This window comes from Ptychodera flava, chromosome 15 (genome assembly GCF_041260155.1).
Source record: "Ptychodera flava strain L36383 chromosome 15, AS_Pfla_20210202, whole genome shotgun sequence".
Classification (NCBI taxonomy): Eukaryota; Metazoa; Hemichordata; class Enteropneusta; family Ptychoderidae; genus Ptychodera; species Ptychodera flava.
Window position 1 is genome coordinate 21786027 of NC_091942.1, and position 17566 is coordinate 21803592.

At 38.6% G+C, this 17566-nt stretch overlaps 1 long non-coding RNA gene across 1 annotated transcript; it reads left to right on the forward strand.

Moving 5' to 3' along the window:
* The first annotated feature begins 390 nt into the window (after positions 1-390).
* LOC139151536 (uncharacterized) lies at positions 391-14080 on the forward strand. The gene is made up of 3 exons (XR_011556447.1): positions 391-1643; positions 9992-10175; positions 10704-14080. It is a non-coding gene; the product is annotated as an uncharacterized lncRNA (long non-coding RNA).
* The last annotated feature ends 3486 nt before the right edge of the window (positions 14081-17566 follow it).

The following is a 17566-nucleotide window of genomic DNA, read 5'->3' on the forward strand; positions in this document are numbered from 1 at the left end:
CTGTACTTGGCAGTCTATGAAAAACTATGAACAATGTTTTTCAAATGTAAAATCAGCAATATCTGTCGATATATGGATATTTGATAATCGATATGAATGAAGTTGATTTGAATAAGTTGGTAACAAGTGCATATATGTGCAAGAAATTTGGATTTAAAATTTCACCAAATATATTGATCCACTATATATGGTAGGGTATGAGAAAGAAGAATTTGACGCCGCAATCCTGTTATACGCAATCCGTAAAAGGCGATCAGCTTCCAACACGCCTAAGAACCGTCAGAGACAAACCATTCCAACCTCTAATAACACCCGTTATCACTGGTCAGAACAAGACTCCGTTTCCCTTCGACAAAATTTGGTTTCTTCAAGTTTTCAAGCACGTGTCATAATCTTCCAAATTGGCGTACAGAATAGTAAAATTTCACGCTCACAATACATTAGCGTTCTCTGACGCGAGTGATCAAGCTGACGTTTCTTTGTTTGGACTCTAACAATGCTGGCGCCACAAAATACCAGCACAGTATCGACAACATAATATCGCTCATTTAGACATTTGAAAGAATTATCCAGTAACTTATTTTTCTCATGGAGGTATTCTGCGTACTACCCCCATGTTCTATTGTGTTTCAACCAATCGTAATATTGAGCCGTTGTTATCATTTTAATTTATTCATGGCGTGGGTTTGAAACAAAAGAATTGTAGCAAGCCACGCACGGGCATGTGATAATTTCTACTGTTGTAATCTTTTCTAATGTCGGTAAATCAAAGTATTGTCTTATTATATTCTTTATGGCGTCGGCATCCGACATAGCCAAGATACTGTATAAATAGACACACTAACTCAGAGGAAAAAGGAGAACTGGAGGACCGAAAGGAGAACTCAAGGACCGACAACCACGCGGTCACTCTCTTGTGGAGTGACCGAGACAGGACATTCACTCAGAAACTAGAATTCTGACCGAACGGAGAACAGAAGGACCGATAACCACGGTCACTCTCTTGTGGAGTGACCGAGACAGGACATTCACTCAGAAACTAGAACTTTGACCTAAACTAAGGAGAACTAAAGGACCGATAACCACGGTCACTCTCTTGTGGAGTGATCGAGACAGGACATTCACTCAGGAACTAACGAAGGAGAACTTGGATCATGGTCACTCCTCTGTGGAGTGACCAAGACTCAACAGAGGACACACTAACTTGGTCCGAATGACACACCGGCAGATTCATGTATCGTTGACTGCGCCCTTAGGCGTAGTTATGGTTCCGTATTCAATAAATAAGCTCCAGTTATACATGAGCACTCGTCGTCAGATCCCGCTTCTTTCCCCTACGTTATGACATGGTGGAGATACCAAACCCGGTGTGAAGACTGACTTTGGGTCGTCAGTCACCTCTCGTCGCAAGTGAGAAGCTCTACGATTAATTCCCCGAAGCACGAAAGTCACCATTGCCAAGCGCCGAACACTTTGCCGAGGAGCGAGTTCCCCGTGTGAGTAAATCATCTACGATCCGCACATCGAGCAATTCCCCGATGAAAAACATCTTGAAGACGAGGAATCCACTCTTCCAGTGACGAGGAAACGGGCCATCCATAATCAACCATGAACGTCAATGCAGTAATTCTATGACGCGATCAGTAAGTTTATATATGATTGTATTTTCGATTAATGTGAAGACTAGAATATGCTCTCTGATTTATTTTTTTATTTTTTAAAAGGGCTCGTTAATCGCATATCTACGACAAAGTAACACATAGCAAATCTTCGAGCCTACTACACACGCGGGAGGGAATACTTAAATATTATAACGCAATTCAAGCGGGTTGGGAAAGAAGGAAATTTTTGAGTACGATTCTTGGCTTTCAATTTTTCAATTAAATTGTCATTCGAAACTTGCGTTTGTATGTAATTACTGTGAGAAAATTTTCAAACGACGAGATCGCTGAATAGAATTACTGAAAGGAAATTAAGCAGCCTCAGTAACTCTACAAACCAACTAGTTTTGACAGGACACACGACCAATTGAAACGAACTATACAAGCGCAAGAAAAAGAAACTGAACTCAAGCTACCAAAAGAAGTAAAAGATTACCTTACGGACAAAAACGTAAAGATATTTTCTTTGTGCGCTAAGAACAAATAACCATGAGAATAAAATAACTGACTAAAGAAACAAGGACTCGAAATGAACGAACAATAAATACAAAAACATTTTACTTTACTGTCATTTTTTAAAGAACGTACCTTACAAAAACATTTTTACTTGCATTTGTTATAACTGTGACGTTTCTTAAGTGTTTTTATCAGCTGTTGAGTGATACATTGACATTTGCTGTGATTTTCTTGCGTGAGATCTCGTAGTGTGCGGGGTAACGGCCGGCTGATGTCACACCCTCAGAAGCAAAATTCTTTGTTTCACGATTCAGTATGATATCGCAATAGGAATTTTATCTACATTATGTTGTATTGTATATTTTTTTCTTTAATTTTTTAGTTACCGTTGTGTATTTTTTTACGTTGCCTCTCACTGTCAACTCATGCATTTAGTTATGGAAATTTCCCTTTGTATGAAAGTCAATTGTTTTAATTTGTTCGCTGAATGCCCAAATCTGAAAACGTTCATTTTTTTGCTTCTCTCAAACTTTGAACAGTGTTTAGTCCAACAAAATATCATTTCATGCACTTAAAATCACGTGTTTCCGTACGAATGAGGATCTATTTGAAAGCCATTTTTTGCAAAGATTTTTGGAACACCAATGCTTGGTCTCTATTTCCGTTTTACGCTAAGCCAGCGTGTTTTTCTTGTGAGTAAGATTTACGAACAGGCTTTATTTATTATTATGCTGACGGCAAACCAAGAGATGGTCACAAGAAGACGCACTAAGTCCGCCATCCGAATGCCTACACGCTCTTTACTATTATTCTTCGGGGCCAGACGAGCCCAATTATTACCCGCCAAAGACGCGAGGATTATTTTTAAGGTTAATAGCGATCATGCATTTCATGATTATAAATCACACGTGTTTCAGACTTTTTTTTTAAAGGCGGAGCCTCCCTTTAAAAGGACGTCAAGTTATGATGGCGTTCATTGTGTAAGTGGACACCAAACAGGCAACACGCAGGCACACGCTCCAGAAAATGCAACTTTTTAGTTTTCCCCAGCCGCACAAACATAGACAGACTGCCAAGCGGTCAGCGCGAAGTTGCTGCCGATCGAACTCTGTGGTTATATTCAAAGTCTAACGCGACTGGAAGACTTTTTTTTAGGAAATTCAAGTCTTTGTGGTGGGGAATCAACTGTTTGCGATTTGAATCGACCGTCAATCAAAAGCTTGCATAAACTATGTTTGCAGGATTAGCAAAATGTGACAAAAGGTTGAGATCAGTTTGTGTAATCAATGTTATACAAATCAAACATCGTACTGGCCAAGCGTTTGACTGGGAGGAGAACTCCACTAATGCGAGAACCTGGGATTGAAAAGTGCGGCTTTAAGAAATGTACTTTGTCATATTCTCAACTCAGAGGGAACGGACGTATTATTTTGAAAATGAGGTCATTTTCTATTTCGAAACTGGCCCATGTCATAATCTTCCAAATTGGCGTACAGAATAGTAAAATTTCACGCTCACAATACATTAGCGTTCTCTGACGCGAGTGATCAAGCTGACGTTTCTTTGTTTGGACTCTAACAATGCTGGCGCCACAAAATACCAGCACAGTATCGACAACATAATATCGCTCATTTAGACATTTGAAAGAATTATCCAGTAACTTATTTTTCTCATGGAGGTATTCTGCGTACTACCCCCATGTTCTATTGTGTTTCAACCAATCGTAATATTGAGCCGTGTTATCATTTTAATTTATTCATGGCGTGGGTTTGAACAAAAGAATTGTAGCAAGCCACGCACGAGCATGTGATAATTTCTACTGTTGTAATCTTTTCTAATGTCGGTAAATCAAAGTATTGTCTTATTATATTCTTTATGGCGTCGGCATCCGACATAGCCAAGATACTGTATAAATAGACACACTAACTCAGAGGAAAAAGGAGAACTGGAGGACCGAAAGGAGAACTCAAGGACCGACAACCACGCGGTCACTCTCTTGTGGAGTGACCGAGACAGGACATTCACTCAGAAACTAGAATTCTGACCGAACGGAGAACAGAAGGACCGATAACCACGGTCACTCTCTTGTGGAGTGACCGAGACAGGACATTCACTCAGAAACTAGAACTTTGACCTAAACTAAGGAGAACTGAAGGACCGATAACCACGGTCACTCTCTTGTGGAGTGATCGAGACAGGACATTCACTCAGGAACTAACGAAGGAGAACTTGGATCATGGTCACTCCTCTGTGGAGTGACCAAGACTCAACAGAGGACACACTAACTTGGTCCGAATGACACACCGGCAGATTCATGTATCGTTGACTGCGCCCTTAGGCGTAGTTATGGTTCCGTATTCAATAAATAAGCTCCAGTTATACATGAGCACTCGTCGTCAGATCCCGCTTCTTTCCCCTACGTTATGACACACGGTTAGAAGAAGCAAAGGACGCCTTTCCAAACCCCGAGCAAATTATTCCCAAAATTAACGAGGACCTTCAGACGGCAGGTATCGACTGTCGCAGAGTTAGCTCAACTAGCCGTAAGGTTTCACAGCCCCCTTGGTTTGGCACTTCTTGCAAACAAGTAAAGAGAGACATGTATGAGAAACTCAAGCAGTTTAGAAAGTCGGGGTCAAAGGATTCGTTACAAGATTACCTTGACGAGAAAAAAAAGTTCAAACAAAAGTGTAAATACAGTAAGGAAGAGTATAGACGTAGTATTAGACAGCAATTGAATGAGGCAACTTCTGACGGTTCGAAAGATTTCTGGTCGATTTTGAAAAGAGTTATTTATAAGCTTGGTAATACAGACAACGAAATCGATATACAAACTTGGTATCAACACTTTTCTACTTTGTTTAAAGCCCCAGTATTTGTAACTTTTAACAATTGTTTTCATATTTTTGATTAAAATGACATCCTCAGTATGTGAAAGTAGACCATAATTAATACTGAATAGCATGGTTTGCATGCCCAGCCCGCCTCACGATTAACAGTAAAAGGAGTGAAAAATGACTTCTTGTCCGACCAGAAGTCAGCTTTGTTGACACACGAAACGAAACGTAATCACACCACCGCGCATGCTCAACCACATCTACGCAAGTTTTACCGTGGCGTCCGTAGAAACCACACGCTCTTCGAAAAGGTCTGGTCCATCGAAACTGGAGACTCAGCTAAAAACGCGCGAAAGTTGGGTGAAATACCGGAAAGATATAAATATGTAAGTGTTTACAGATTGTTCCGACTATAGTGAGCCGTGCAACAAACGTCTTGAACAGCTAAACTAACGACTGAGGCAGTCGATTGTAAGCTTCATGCAAGGCACTGCACGTTGTGACCGATGGTACGGAGATCAAGTTTGCTGAATGAATTGAAGAGAAAAAACATATATGAATAAAAATTCAACACTTCACCATTGTAATCATTGAACTAGTCGTTTCTTCCATCATGGAGTATAATGAAAATTTCGTTGAAAATAAATGACGGGACTGATTCTGCTCCGTCTACTCAAACGAATTTTGTGTACGGCCAGGCTACGCTGCAGGCAACACAGTCTATCAACTTCGCATATCTCGTTGCCGTACGGCGTAATTGAAAACGTTCAGAAAGGAAAAATTATATCTTGAATGCAGTACAAAAGTCTTACTTATTAAATTTAAAAGTATTTCAAAATAATATCGAACGTAACGGGTATCTATTCCTCACAAGGACTACAGTAGTACAACAAGTATCGGCTACTGCGATGCAATGGAAGTTCGAACACAAGAGAGATCCCGGCCTCACTGCAAAGTAGTCCCCTGCGCACCCGGCCCGACAGCAAACTAACCTCTTGGTTTGATTCTGTTGTTTATATTTTTGTATAAAATTCATAATACATATCTGAATTTCACAACTGTACAATTTGCTCAGGCTGTAATCTACAGACGATCGGAGGGAGCTAAGGCAGGCCCCAAATTTGCATGGACAATGCCCGGGACAATTATAGACGCAGCTCGATGAGAAAGTCATTCACATAAACCTAAATGAAGTGATCAATACAAAACTTTTAAACATCACTGGTTCTAAAAATTTATGATCAACGGTTCCGACCTACGGAATTTACACTGCGACGTTGTTTTTTGTGTGTTTGCCCAGCTACTAGACCTGTAAGGCTGTACTACATGGAGGTAGTAGACTGTACAAGTGCAGCGGGGCCGGGCCGAGATTGGTGTGGGGCCTGCAGCAAGGTAAAATTGACAGCGTCCATTGCGGAATGCCCGCGTGTAATCCTTTGTCGTTTTGGAGGGAATTTACCGCTGTATTCAGAATGCCTTTTTACCAGTATAAAAGCTCAGTAACTGATGCATCAAGAGCCAAGAGTCTGTAAATTTCTTAGCAGTAGCTCCATTGTTTTTTTCTAAATTTTCGCTGAGATACAGCAGTGCGTATACTGGTCCTGATCGTTCTGACTCAGGCGTTCACAGCTGTTTAGGGAGCCGTCATTATTTACGATCTTGGGGTCGGAGGAATTACATTAGAAACTCCGAAATTTTGAGTCGCACCCCAGTCAACCATGATGACTTTGAGTAACCCCTCTCTCTAACAGAAAGTTTGGCTTACCTGAGCCCATGTAATAATATGTAGATATAAAAGCTCACCTAATAAGCAGTCTCCGACCATATAGTATTGTTAAATTTGGATGGGTAGCATGTCATTATGGTATGGTTAAATGTCCAAATGGTTGTCGAACTCAAGTCAAATAAAATATACTTTCTATGATAATATAAAGGATGAATTCACAACAGTTCAGTTTTGTCCTAGATCCTGTGCACTTATAGTGATATCTGTCGAGAACATTTCTCCATGACCCAGCCTCTCCTTCCAACCCTGGTAACGACTGCAGAAAACTACTGTGTGACATCATCATCACCACTGTTGTCCTCTGTTTAATGTCGCTGGTGCCATTGCGTACATGAACAACGATATCATTCTCATCGTCACTATCTTCTCTTTCATAATAAGTATTGCTAGTAGTAGCACCTACTTGTAGTTTTTTGCCTTGCTTCATCTAGTTGATATTTATTTGTACTGTTAGAGTATTTATTTTCTTTTTATTTAATATGTATCAGGGTAAAATATATATAATCAACTAATCATTATGTCATTGAGGACAGAGTAAGACAAAGAAAAAACATTTTGAGCACCCCCTTATAACTTTCAATTTTTGAATGACCCCCAGGTCGTAAATACTGACGGTTCCCTTACTTGCTGCCAAAGGCCATAGCGTTCACTGCATTCGACAGCCTACCATACATTGCCAAACTATGTTGCTTCGATTTCGCAATCACCTTGCCGCTAAAGCGACAATCAGCTGAAATTTATTACTTCAAGTTACTCAATTTTGATAGCTATTTGCCTACAGAAGTGAGCCAAGTGTATATAGTGTCGTCTTGATTTTACATCGGTACCCGGAGTTCTGAGTGACCAACTGCAGGGTGCGCATCGGTGCACTGCCGACTGCACTTTGACCAATAATCCGTATATAACGCACACGGTACCAGAATAGAATGTTACCCTCCTCTGCCAAAGTTCTGTATCCTCTGAACACAGTAGCAGTACGTATTTGAACGGAGAAGAACAAAATAAACCATTCGCAGGTCATTCAGCCGGCGACCATGGGCGATTACCCGGGCAGTGTGGCGTGGCATAGCAAGGCCCCAGGAATGTTGCGGGCTCGATGATGTCATCAGTATCGGCGTTCTCGATCACGTGCACAGTCCTACAAATTGTCAACAAACCCGCGCGGCAATCCAACTCGATCGGGCAATATTTAGCGTTTGTATGTCACTACAGGAGCACAAATTTGGCTTATTTCTTTACTGAACAATATTTCACGATGGATTTAAGAGAATAATATGTAATTTCGAACATAAAAAAGGTTAACAGTTACAAATACTGGGGCTTTAACGAATCATTTAAAGTTCCATTAGCTGTATCTTCTGGCGATTTTTCCGTTAGTTTTGATTGAAATGATCACTGGCTCATGTTGAAAAGCCTGTCAAATAAGAGCGAATCGCATATTATTCGGAGACATTACGTGCCCTACAACTAAATAACATGTCACACGAAAATTTCAATTTTTGTCCGGACAGAAATACAAACTCTGTTGACACGCGGATTGCAACGTAGGCATTCTTCTGCACCTGTGCGAGCCATTTACAGCAATTTCAAAATAAATATTCATTACTTATGCCCGGTACTTACGTCGTAGTCCATTGTCCGAGCTCGTTGCGTAGCCAGATGTCTGGCAATCCACGACGCAATGTTGTTTTGATCCCACAATCAGCGTGAACTTGTACATGCCAGACGTCAACAAACGAGCTCGGAAGGGCAACACGTTTGAACAAAAATTAGCAGTTTTATGTGGCTATAACATCACTAATCATGTTTGTTTCTTCGTAAAACAACATTTTGCAACAAATGTGAGCCTCCAACATGGAATTTTCCAAGGCAAAAAATGGTCAAAAGTTACAAATAATGGCCCTTTAATGGTAGCAATGACAGTGATATCTTTAACTCAGTAGGAGATGAAATCAGTGCCCTTAGTAATTTTACAGAAATGCCTGCCAACTCAGAGACTGGTAACAATACTCTATTAAACTTTGCAATTACAGAGGAAGAGGTTCTTGTTAGCCTGGCGAGTTTAAAAAACGGAAAATCTCCTGGCTCTGACAAGATTCCAAACGAATTTTATAAATCTCAGCTCGTGTGATATTACCAGTGCTCGTAGAACTGTTCAACTTAATCCTTGATACTGGTTATTTTCAATTTTTTAAAGTGGTTGTAGGAATGAAACCGACAACTATAGGGGAATTTCACTTTTGAACTCGTTGGGTAAGATTTTTACGTCAATTTTAAATCGCGCGTTTATCCAAATGGTCCGAAGAAACTAATGTTTTGTCAGATTGCCAGGCTGGGTTCCGCAAAGGCCACAGCACCATTGATAATATTTTTGTACTGCATGCCATGATACAAAAGTATCTATGCTTCAGACGTGGCAATTTTCAATTTAAAATTTTCAATTGTGGCCGTACAGGCATTCAGTTTACTCAAGACATGTATGATCTTTTTATCCTTTTGTATGCCGACGACATAGCTATTTTTGCAGACTCTGTAGGAAACTTACAGATACTTATCAACGTTGTTTCTGAGTTTTGTAATAAGTTGCTGAGGGCTGTTAATCTGCAAAAAACCCCAAAAATTGTAATTTTTCGAAAAGGCGGCCGAAGAGCCCGCAATAAGGTATGGTTTTTTAACAACTCTACAATTGAAGTAATGTCTTATTATAAATATTTAGGTTTAGTTTTATCGTGCCGAAACATTCGGACAAAATTTGTTTCTACTTTTGCAAGTCAAGCAAGCAAAGCCTCTTATAAATTACTAAGTGCTCGAAACAAACTAGGGTATGTCTCATATAAAACCCATTTTAAAATATTTGATTGTATGATTTTGCCCATTCTATGCTATGGAGCGGAAATATGGGGCTACCAATACTATGATATACTTGAAAAAGTTCACAGAAAATGGTGTCGCCGACTATTAGCAGTTTCTGGTAACGCTACCAATGAAGCAGTTGTAGGAGAATGCGGTCGTCTGCCCGCCTTTGTTTCTACACTAAGACGTTGCATTGGCTATTGGCTGAAACTGACTGAGATGCCAGATGACAGACTTCCCCGGCATGCATATGTTATGTTATGTAATTTAGACCAACTAGGTAGATACAATTGGGCTACGTCAATCAAAAACATTTTATTTTCTTATGGGTTTGGATTTGTATGGTTATCACAGGAAGTTGGAGACAAGAATGTATTTTTATCATCTTTTATTTCCAGGGTAACCGATATATGCAAACAAATATGGTCATCCAGTGTAAGAAGTAAACCAAAAAACTACGCATCTACAATACATACAAAACTTTACTTGGTCCAGAGAAATATTGAACTTTAAGATGTAACAGTAAATTCGCTCACTCACTGGCACGTTTTAGATGTTCGACTCTCCTTGCAGTACAGGAAGGTCGGTATCAGAGTATTCCCTTACATCTAAGAGTTTGTCAATTATGCGATACTGGGGTTGTTGTAGACGAATACCATTTTTTATTGATATGTCCAATTTATAATATCCTCAGAAATGAGAATTTATTAAGTGACATATATATTGAACCAAATTTTGATAAATTTCAGAGGTTACTAAGGTCAACAAATTCAGATGTACTTATAAACATTGGTAAATTCATTTATAAAGCAGCAGAATTGAGAAATTCCATAATAAGCACTGTGACATAGTGTTATTAAGCCCTTTTTTACAATTTCATGGTTTATTCAATTATTTACTTATCTATCTACATAGTTACATCAATTATATATATATATATATATATATATATATATATATATATATATAAAATGTATACATTGTGCCTGTGTGATTAAGTAACTTTTTACAAGATATTTTGTAAGACCCTTGCATTTGGGCTGGTGGCCTTGAAAAGCAATAAACTTATTATTATTATTATTAAAAGGCGATCATTTTGTAACACAACAGAAAGTTTGGCGGTCTGACCAGGCGCACGTCGGCAAGAAGATGCATCGTTTGCGACGAGTGGATCAAGTTTGTCATGGGCGAATAAAGAACATGGACTAACTCAGCAATCAAGTGGTTACATTGCAGTTCACGAATTCTTGTGGTTTATTAGGAAGATTTAGTAGAAGACTGTCATAACAAAATCAGAAAAAACTTTGAATTTCATAGAGCTTCCAGAAAATAACGACAGACTCTTCTGTCTTTCAGAAGATACCGATGGACCATTTAAAAGGCGGGTCCGTGAAGTTTGTTACTTATTCCTTTTTCCTTATTCCTTATTCGAACGTGAAATTTGTTACTTATTCCTTTTTCCTTATTCCTTATTCGAACGTGAAGTTTGTTACTTATTCCTTTTTCCTTATTCCTTATTCGAACGTGAAGTTTGTTACTTATTCCTTTTTCCTTATTCCTTATTCGAATGTGAAGTTTGTTACTTATTCCTTTTCCTTATTCCTTATTCGTTACTTATTCCTTTGTCCTTGTTCCTTATTCGAAGTTTGTTACTTATTCCTTTTTCCTTATTCCTCATTCGAACGTGAAGTTTGTTACTAATTCCTTATTCCTTATTCCTAATGTGAAGTATGTTAGTTATCAGTCCCCACGGACACCGTCCGGGTGGACTTATAGGTTTGGTCATGTCCGTGCGTGCGTCCGTTCACGCAGATATCTCAGAGATGCCTGGAGCGATTTCATTCAAACTTTGTACAAGGATTACTTCATATGTCATACAGATGCACGTCGATTTTTTTTTGTGATACAATCCAATATGGCTGCCGTGCGGCGATTTTATTACGATTTTTTCATGTACAGAGCCATTACTCAGGCATGTTTCAACCGATTTTATTCAAAGTTGGTACAAGGACAGTGACCAATGAAGTAGATATGCACGTCAATTTGTTCTGTAATACAATCCAATATGGCTGCCTTAAGGCCATTTTGTTTCAATTTTTCCATGAACAGAGCCATAACTCAGGCATATCTCAACCGATTTTATTCAAACTTGGTACAAGGACGTTGACCAATGTCAAACATATGCAAGGTAATTTGTTTTGTGACATGATCCAATATGGCTACTGTGTGGCCATTTTGTTACTATTTTTTCATGTACAGAGCCATAACTCAGGCATATCTCAACCGATTTTATTCAAAGTTGGTACAAGGACATTGACCAATGACGTAGCTATGCACATCAATTTGTTTTGTGATACGATCCAATATTGCCGCCGTGCGGCAATTTTGTTACGATTTTTTCATATCCGGAACCAAACTCAGACATGTATCAAGCGAATTTATTCAAAGTTGGTACAAGGAGATTGACCAATGTCAAACATATGCACGTTAATTTGTTTTGTGATACTATCAAATATGGCTGCTGTGCGGCCATTTCATTATGATTTTTTCATGTACAAAGCCATAACTCAGGCATATCTCAACCAATTATATCAAAGTTGGTACAAGGACATTAACTATGTCATAGCTATGCACATGATTTGTTTTGTGACGATACAATATGGCCGCCTTGTGGCCATTTTGTTACGATTTTTTCATATCCTGAACCATAACTCAGACATGTATCAGGCGAATTTATTCAAAAGTATTTTTATCACAGACCTAATGAAGAGGACTCTATCCTCTCTGAGGACCTGTAATCAAAGTACCCATTAACAAGTGGAGGCTGTGTCATCAACGATGACTTGTTCCTTAGAACTTATTCCTTATTCAAAGCGATCAAAATCTGAAGTTTTTTACGTATTCCTTATTCGAAATCTTAAGTGTTTTACTTATTCTCTATTCGAAATCTGAAGTGTGTGACTTATTCCTTATTCACAACCTGAACTTTTTGACTTATTCCTTATTCGAAATCTCAAAATTTTTACTTATTCCTTATTCGAAATCTGAAGTTTGTGACTTATTCCTTATTCGAAATCTGAAGTGTGTGACTTATTCCTTATTCATAACCGGAACTTTTTGACTTATTCCTTATTCGAAATCTCAAGTTTTTTACTTATTCCCTATTCGAAATCTGAAGTTTGTGACTTATTCCTTATTCGAAGTTTGTTACTTATTCCTTTTTCCTTATTCCTTATTCGAACGTTTTCCTTATTCCTTATTCGAACGTGAAGTTTGTGACTTATTCCTTATTACTTATTCCTTATTCAAAGCTTTCTTATTACTTATTCCTTATTAATAATAATAATTATAATAAAGTACATTTGCAATGCGCCTAATCTCTGAACAGAGCTCTAGGCGCAAAGCTATCGAAATCTGAAGTTTGTGACTTATTCCTTATTCGAAATCTGAAGTGTGTGACTTATTCCTTATTCGAAATCTGAAGTGTGTTAGGTTTTTACTTATTCAAAATCCGAAGATTGTGACGTTCGCGAAGTGCAAGCAAGCAGGTAGGTATTCGGTCGACCATCTGTGCCAGAAGTGTTGATGTATAAATTTTGCGAGATATCTGGAGCGTTTTTCTATTGTTGTCCGGTACCGATCACAATCGTAGGGGCTGTCGTTTCATCCATGTCGATCAGTTCATAAGTATTGGAAACCGCTTGGGACCTTTGCCGCTCACTGTGATATCACGTTAAAAATGCCCATACCATAGAATCAGTCGCCGACAGTTCAAAGTAGCGGCATCGGGTTTCAATGCACACGCCGTTGTGGACCTTCGCTCATCATCGCCAAAACGCATGCAAGCGCATGCACATATGAGTCCCGCTGGGTGGTCATTCAGGAATAAGGAATAAGTCACACACTTCAGACTTCGAATAAGGAATAAGTCAAACACTTCAGATTTCGAATAGGGAATAAGTAAAAAACTTCAGATTTCGATTAAGGAATAAGTCAAAAAGTTCAGGCTATGAATAAGGAATTAGTCAAACACTTCAGATTTCGAATAAGGAATAAGTAAAACACTTCAGATTTCGATAGCTTTGAATAAGGAATAAGTAATAAGGAATAACTAACAAACTTCCACATTTTGAATAAGGAATAAGTAGTAAGGAATAAGTAACAAACTTCACGTTCGAATAAGGAATAAGCAATAAGGAATAAGTAACAAGCTTCGAATAAGGATAAGGAAAAAGGAATAAGTAACAAACTTCGAATAAGAAATAAGGAATAAGGGATAAGTCACAAACTTCAGATTTCGAATAGGGAATAAGTAAAAAACTTGAGATTTCGAATAAGGTATAAGTCAAAAAGTTCGTGTTATGAATAAGGAATAAGTCACACACTATGACAGAACCCCATGGCCTGTGAGTGCAAGCACGCCGTACTAGCGGTATTTGCACTCGTGCTGCGGTGTACGTGTATTCGGCGGCAGTGGCGAGTGAAAGGACAGCCGAATTCACCGCAGCACGAGTGCAAATACCGATAGTACGGCGTGCTTGCACTCACAGGCCATGGGGTTCTGTCATTATTACATATGTTCTATCTTTTATTTGCATCATTTATCGAGAGAGTCGACGATAGTCGTGCGTACTACTTGTCTGTCAAAGCTTCAGGGCGACCTTGCGGAGTTATATAACATTGACACACTGTAATGAGGCATCGAATCAGATTTCACTTTTCATTGGTCAACGCCGCCACACCCTCCATTTTGATTGGCTAAACTATTGTCCACTTGTTTATCAAGGATGACGTAAGAGGAACGTTGGAGGGCTTGAACTCTGCTTGCGATCGCTCACACAGCAAACGTAACTTGTCGAACGATCAAATTTCAGTGTTCACCGCGCCCGTGGCACACAAGCGCTTAGGGACCGTCTCAGATTGTCGCAGAAGTTCAAAAAGCGAAATTTATTCGTTTAGGGGGGAGGGGGTTTGACCTCCATTCAATTAGTGAACTTCACTTTCGCACTTTTATTTTGTGATCACAAGTTTTCGTGTGTTTATTTTAAATTAAAGAAAAACTGCACACTCGTGCCAACAAATTTGTCACTGTTTCCATCTCGTTTGTGCCCCAAACACAATTTACCGATAGGAACATTTTATCCTAAACATTTTATTCATCAAATTATACAAAGACAAAAAGTATCATTTTTCTTTTAAATGTGCTATTTATAAGCGTCTGCTCTAACCATTAGATGTCTTTATTCTCACTTGTTATGCACCTGGTCATAGTCGTTTTGAATATGATTGAACATGCCTGGGCCCCCTTGTCAAAGTTTCTCGCTTACTTACCGCCCCTACCAAGTACAAATTGCGTGTTCACAAAGACAAAGAATAGCACAAGAGATGCAAAAAGGGAAAATAAAATAAAATGAAATTTTTATGCGGTAAAATGCCCTGTTAGTACTCAGATCTGATCGATTACTTTAATTGTAATGTGGCAAGGGATATACGTCTTTAGTAGCTATAGCAAAATGCAACATTGTACTCTCAGGCAGACATGAACATTTCGCACTTTTGAAGTTTCGTTTAGGGGGAGGGGGGAGGGGGTTTTGATCTAAACGAAGAAATTTCGTTTCTTGAACTTCTGCGACAATCTGAGACGGTCCCTTACTCAGTCTCTGTTAATCAATAGCGTGTAGGACACACAAGCACAGAATAAACTGCATGCAAAAGTGACTTTTTATTGTAAACAGGGAATGTCCGGTGAGAAAACTACTGGCAAAAACGTCTCTGAAAATGTTAATTAATGTTAACTCCGCTGCGCCCGCAGTTACATGTGTTTTGATGTATAACGGCCGCCGTGGTACGGCGGCCACCGCCGTGCTTAGCTGACAAACAAACTGCTCTTACAGATAATAAAAATCATCATCACACTGTAATTAGTACATGCAATTTTCTTTGTCGTAGTTTTTAATCGGTAATGTCGTGTATTTTACTATAACAAGCATCGATCCAAAGTGAAACGAAATCTTATTTACGACATTTTTGTGTTTACAAACATAAAGAGTTCCGGGTCAAAAGTGGTAAATACTCATTAACATAAAGTAATGGCATAATGTTTTCGGTATTGCACTGCAGTGCAAATACCGGTAGTACGCGCGCACTTCGATGCAAGTAAACTGTGGTACATATGTAGTAATTCAGATTTCGAATAAGGAATAAGTCACAAACTTCAGATTTCGAATAGGGAATAAGTAAAAAATTTCAGATTTCGAATAAGGAATAAGGAAAAAGGAATAAGTAACAGACTTCGAATAAGGAATAAGGAAAAACTTCGAATAAGGAAAAAGGAAAAAGGAATAAGTAACAACTTCACGTTCGAATAAGGAATAAGGAAAAAGGAATAAGTAACAAACTTCACATTTTGAATAAGGAATAAGGAATAAGGAATAAGTAACAAACTTCCCAGACCTTTAAAAGGCCTTAAAACGCTTAGACTTAGACATTTTCATCAGAACGGTTACTATAGCGATTTAACTCAAAGCGTAACCACCATTACAATCCGAATACACTCCAAATTTCTCAATATATAGGTCTTTGAACTAACAAGTCGAAATTTTTAAGCAAGGAGGTCTCAGCATCCCGTGAATGTATTAAGGTTCCAAGACAAGAAACTGACCTTTTTAAACTAACAATTCTGTAGCGGTTAATAAGCTCAAAACTCCCAAATATTATATATTTTCAGAAAGCCTAGATATAGAGTAACATTTAAATTACCATAGTGTCATCATTGTTTACATAACTATCACTTGACAGGTAATTTGCATAACCTTTCAAAAATCGGTTTTCCCTGTGTTTGGTTTCAATTCTCTGAGATATGTGGCTGAAATTTGTGTGAGTGCAAGCTGTCTTTAGGATCTTTCAAAGTGTGTCTCAGAATTTTTTTAAACCTCCTTAAACAATTTTTATGCCAGAAAGACTTCCAGAGTGGTGAATTAAACCCTAGTTGATTTCTTTAAAATTGTGCTCCAAAAAAACTAAGCAAGACATAAAAAATCTGAGACACACTGTGGAAGAGCGTTGTAACTGCTTGCATTCCAGCAAGTTTGAGTCGGATATTTTGAAGTATTGAGACAAAACATAGGGAAAACCGATTTTTAAAAGGTTATGCAGATTGCCTGTCATGTGATAGTTATGTAAACAATGGTGACACGGTGGTTACCAAAATGTTCCCCTATATCTAGGCTTTCAGAAAATATACAATTTACGGGGGTTCTGAGCTAATTTATTACTAGAGAATTGTTACATTAGAAAGGTCTTGTCTTGGAACCTTAATTGAAAAATCGGCGTGTATCTTCCTTAAAGTAGTAATCTTAGGGAACTTTTTGTTGAGGATTGCATGGAAACTACCACCTAGCATAACGTTGAATTGTAATATGGCGTGGTTGAAATGGAGATAAGAACATGCATGATATGAAACAGCCATCTTTGGTCTTGTCAAAGATTGAACAAGCAAAGTTCGAAGGAACGAAGGCACAGAACAAGAAACTATAGATGACCAATAGCACGAAAAATGCAGCTATAGTAACCCGCGTACGCACTGCAAATACATTACTGTAATACACTAAAAGAGGAAATGGCTTAAACTTTTGACAATGTTCCCTCATGATCTGGCATTGTGTGTATCAATAGGTACGCTGCAAGTGTTAAGCTTTTCAACACTACCTGCATGATGTAGACACACGCACTGCCATTGTTGTTATTGCTATTATGTGTAAGGTTGAAATACGCCAATGTCATGGTGTATTTCAACTCTTAAGGGGGCGCCGCACCCAACACAGCATATCAAAAATCACCTTTTTGCAAATTTTCATTCGATTTTAGTTAATTTATTAACCCAGGATTAAAATGTTGGTTGGGTTCACGTTTTAGCTTGTCGAGCAGTCGTAAGTTGCGTGATAAAGAAGTGTTAATTTTTGCAAATGTATGCA